Source organism: Phoenix dactylifera, unplaced genomic scaffold (genome assembly GCF_009389715.1).
Source record: "Phoenix dactylifera cultivar Barhee BC4 unplaced genomic scaffold, palm_55x_up_171113_PBpolish2nd_filt_p 000432F, whole genome shotgun sequence".
In the NCBI taxonomy this organism is placed as follows: domain Eukaryota; kingdom Viridiplantae; phylum Streptophyta; class Magnoliopsida; order Arecales; family Arecaceae; genus Phoenix; species Phoenix dactylifera.
Window position 1 is genome coordinate 181,520 of NW_024067868.1, and position 5,059 is coordinate 186,578.

At 38.3% G+C, this 5,059-nt stretch overlaps 1 long non-coding RNA gene across 1 annotated transcript; it reads right to left on the minus strand.

The window, feature by feature from the left end:
• Positions 1-1,923: 1,923 nt before the first annotated feature.
• LOC120106017 lies at positions 1,924-2,823 on the minus strand. Its single transcript, XR_005508259.1, has 3 exons — positions 2,503-2,823; positions 2,277-2,412; positions 1,924-2,192 (listed from the first exon to the last, which is right to left on the minus strand). It is a non-coding gene; the product is annotated as an uncharacterized LOC120106017 (long non-coding RNA).
• Between the last annotated feature and the right edge of the window lie 2,236 nt (positions 2,824-5,059).

Sequence of the window (5,059 nt, forward strand, 5' to 3'; positions counted from 1 at the left end):
TGTTGGAGCAGATGCATCCTGTGGCTCGTGTTTATTTTGTAAATGTTCCTGGAAACTTTTTGCTTTCATTTTAAATAACTAGTGGAAACTCCTGGGTGATTGCACCAGTAAGCAACAGGCCCGAGTCATCTCAAATGAGAACTTCAGAAGGAAGGTACCCCGAAGAGAGGAATGATCCTTTCCTTCCAACCAGTATCCATGACATTTCATAATGTCAATTACTTTGTTGACATGCCAAGGTTGGTAGATGATAATTGTTTATTTTGCTTCATGTTAAGACATATTATGAAACTATTGGATCAATTGTTTTGAAAACTATTGTAGTTTTTTTTTTTTTTTACCTTGTGTAACTTCTGAATTTCTGTAATCAGGATGCCCCTCTCAATGCTCAAGGAGATGCTCGAATACCCAATACCACAAGCCATGCATGTTCTTCTGCCAGAAATGCTGCATGAAGTGCCTCTGCGTGCCCCCAGGCTTCTATGGGAACAAAGGTGTCTGCCCCTGCAAGCAGTAGAAGGCATAGACCAACGACGCTTAAAAGCGTCGGCATAGACCAACGACGCTTTTTTGACGCGTCGGGTTAAACCCGACCACGCCCACCTGCCCGACGTCTGACCCACGCTTTGTGAAGCGTGGGCTGGAAATTCGTCGACGCTTATAAGTGTCGGTAGAGACAAAAAAAAGCGCCGGGAGTTCTTCCTTCTTTTGTAGTGTAATATATCTCATTATCGATTTCGTATCAATATATGCTTGGAGGCCAACACTGCCAACGTTTTCGACAATGTTTGGTTTTCTTTCGCATCATCAGCCATTTAATCATGCTCCACACAACTTTCAGAGCATTCAAAATATTTTTATCCATCTGCTTGCAAGCCTTGCATAAGTCTCAAAAAAAATGGCTACCGCATGATCCAGACATATCCTTCTTCGCGCGAAAGCTGCAACCCCTGTCCTAAAACGAGAGCCTCTCGTTAGGGCTGGAAGTGGGCCGGGCCGGGCCGGGCCAAACCCCTACCCAAGCCCGGCCCGAATTTTTTTTCCGGGCTTCGGGCCGGGCCGGGGCCCGAACAATTTTAAAGGAACGAGGCCCAAGCCCGGCCCGAGCCCGGCCCGAGCCCGTTTGGGCCAGCCCGATGAAGAGCCCGTTTGGGCCAGCCCGATGACGAGCCCGTTTGGCCAGCCTGTTTGGGCCAGCCCGATGACGAGCCCCTTTGGGCCAGCCCGATGACGAGCCCGGCCCGATCCCGAGCCCGGCCCAGTTTACAGGATTATATATTAATACATGTGTTTTGCAGAAGTTAAAAATGGAAAAAATTGTCAGTATCTAGGGTAGATCTCTATTTTGCTTGTCTTACATGGATTATTGGTTACCTCCTATTCTTATGAGTTATGAACTGTCTTTTACTACTCGGTAAGCAATTGCTGCAATTTACATGCTAATTTTATCAGTTCCATATATTATTTATGCTTGTCTTACATGCTTTCTCCATTCGAATTACAGGTTGGCGTCATGTTTCAAAAGCTGGTATCTGATGATCATACTCTAAAAGTGACAGATATTTTGATAAAAGAAGAAGGAAAGGGATTACTTCCAAATAGAAGAGCATTAGAGACTATTCTTATATAGTAGAAGAATGATTATTGTGCTATGGTTCAAGAAAGTGTAGACATTGTACATCTCAGCACAAGCATAAATAATGTGTGGAGGCGTGCATACACATGCTTCGACAAATGTGTAGTAGTATTGTAGTAAGGAGCCCATACCTTTGGATTGCATTGCTGAGGTAAAGTTAATACGCTCAAATGACAGATCACCTGCACGGCTGTCGGCTGCACAGAGGACAATTTCACAGAGGTGTATGTCCAAATACAAGTACATGAAAACATACAAGCAAAAATGTCGACAAGCAAACAACCTACTCAACTTAAATGAAATATGAGATGGACCAAATAGGCAATCAGACGGATCATTAACAAAATAGCATCTGATGGTTTGAAGATAACTTGCAAAAAATTTCATTCCATGCAACCAACTGCAACGATACAACTGAAACCAAACAAAAGGATTCCATCAAAAACAGGAGGATAAAAAAAATTATCGGCCTGAAGTCGTTGTTCCCTGCACAATAATATATTCATCATATCCATGTAAATTGTAATAGAGAAACTCCCTGAAGTCAGCTTCAGGCCTGCAGTTCAAAAACATACAACTGTCATAAAATTTTGCAACAAATAACCATGATCCACATGAAAATACTCCATCAACAACATACTTGATACTTGATACTTTAGGTATGAACTAGATCTGATGAGGAGGGTATCGTCATTCAGTTCTCCCAAATTGCCCACTCCAGGAGTCGAGGGTGTCGTCATCTACATTCAACGTTACAGAACTCGAGCAATTTGCAACTGTTAACACACAAATCAATCATAAATGTTTAAATTATAAGTACAATAAGCAAATAAAAAATATTAGATAAATTTAAAAAATTTATATACCTTCATCATATTGTTCACGAAGCCAATCTTGGGTACACACTAAGGCTTCTACGGTAGAAGGGCTCAAAGAGCTTCGATACTGATCCACAACTCTACCACCAGTGCTGAATGCTGACTCAGATGAAACAATGGAGACTGGAATAGCTAGAACATCTCGAGCCATTCTTGATAGTATAGGATAGACTGCTGCATTGCTCTTCCACCAAGCCAAGATGTCAAACTCCTTATTCTCCAAATCAGGAAGCACATCATCATCCAAATAACTATCCAACTCGGATCTCTTAGGGCGTTTTGAAGAACTCTGACTTCTAAATTGAGTAAAATCCATACTAATTTTTTTTTGGAAGAAACTAAACTTATATCACCTTGTCCACCAAAATTAGATGTTCGCTCACTTGAACTCATAGAGGGATGCATTCTTGTTGCATCTACATACTCATTATACAATTTAAAAAGACAAGCACGAATATCATCAATCTTTTTCTTGCACTCCTCCAACTCAAATGCCTTTTGATAACAAAACTCTACAAATATCAACTTTGATCTAGGATCCAAAATAGAAGCAATTTCCCAACAAATTATTGCACTGAGACCAATATTTGTTAAACTTCTTTAGCATCTCATTTGTTAATTGCTTCACTGTTTCATCAGTATCGATACTTTCATCCGTCAACAAAGCCCTAATTCCCCAAAACTTCTTTTAGGTATAAATTGGATGTGGGATACTTACAACCAGAAAATACTTTAGTGGCATCAAGAAAGGCTTCTAAAAATTTAAGAATTATAGAAGCCTTTTTCCATTCATCATTGGTGGGGCATACACATGAATGCTCAATTGCATATCTAATAAGAGCATCTTTATAACCAAGTGCATCATGCAACATTTCATAAGTAGAATTCCATCTTGTAGGAACATCCAAAGTGAGTCCTTTTCTAGCAGGAAGTCTCATATACTGTACAATTTCATTAAATGCTTGCATTCGAGATGGGGATGCAGAGACATATCTAACAATTTCTCTTATACATTCAATAGCTTCATGAATGATTTTCATTCCATCCTGAACCATATTTAATATATGTGCACAACATCTAATATGACTGTACTCCCTACTAAACAACATTGAATAACAAAAGTGATCTTGGAGCCTTCTCATTACAGCATCATTTGTGCTGCAATTATCCAAAGTAATAGCACATATTTTACAATCCAATTCCCATTGAACAAGACATTTTTTACAGCATCTTCAATTGCAAAGCTGGTGTGAGGGTATGGAAGTTTCTTGAAACTAATAATCTTCTTATGCAGAGTAAAATCAGAATCAATATAATGTGCTGTGAAAGAAATGTAACCAATTTTCTGATTTGATGTCCAAATATCAGTAGTGAAACTAACCCGAGAACTTAGGTTCTTGAATACATCATGCAATTTTTTCCTCTCTTCATGATACAAAGCCATACAATCATGTTTTATAGTCTTACGACCCATAATTTTGAATAATGGCTGAAGAGATTTCATAAAATTCAGAAAAACAGTATGCTCAACAATACGAAATGGAAGCTCAGCACATATGATAAATTTTGCAAGAATTTTTCTACTCTCATCTTGATTGAATTTGAAACACTTTATCGGATCTTTTGAACTTGGTAGTAAGAGCAACTGACTAGTCGGATTCTTTTGATACTTCTTGCAAACATTTTCAAGATGGCGTTTTAGATGACTCGTTCCTCCTTTAGTGCTCCCACTTAAAACTTTTTTACAATATTTGCACTTAGCTATTGATCCTTCAGAATTTTTTTTCCTCGATAAAGTGATTCCATACCCAAGATCTTTTTTTAGAAGAATTGTCACAAACATTATCAGGAGTATCTTCATTTCTATCATCCTCATTCCTTAAATCTTCAACAGTCTCATTTTCACCCACTTTAAAATGAGACATTAGTAAAAATAATCTGCCCAAATAACAAAATAAACATCACAAATTTAACCTATATTATTTTGCAGGATCTTCCATGTGTCCAAACTAACATCCAGACAAGCAGCAAGCAGGACAATTAACACATTTGCATAAGAGGAAAGCAAAGTTTGTAGCCAGCTAAGAGAATAAAACCAAAGCACATCATGTTTTTCCTCGGATCGAAAAGAAAACAGCCAGATCAGAGCAACATCCAAGCTATGTAATAAAATGTTTCAAAATTAGCAAAGAATAAAACATTCTAGTCCCACATCCAAGCTATGACTGCACATATGGGATGGGTTATAAATAAAATTACTACTAATCATGCTGCCATGCAAGAACTGATTATAAATAAAATTACTACTATATTTCAAAATTCCGTCTCTGCTCCTTAAAATTCTTGGAGACTTCAAAAGTTGGAGCACTTCATGTGGAATCTATGAGGTCCATCCATTCATAACGTTGGGATATTAATATGGCAAATAAGCCAGAATGGAGAGAGGTGAGTAGTCACTTATCCAGTTAAGAGCTGCAATAAAACACACCAACATGATAGTCAAATAAAACCAAGAAATCTTTCAAATTCCACCCCTTTTCTATTA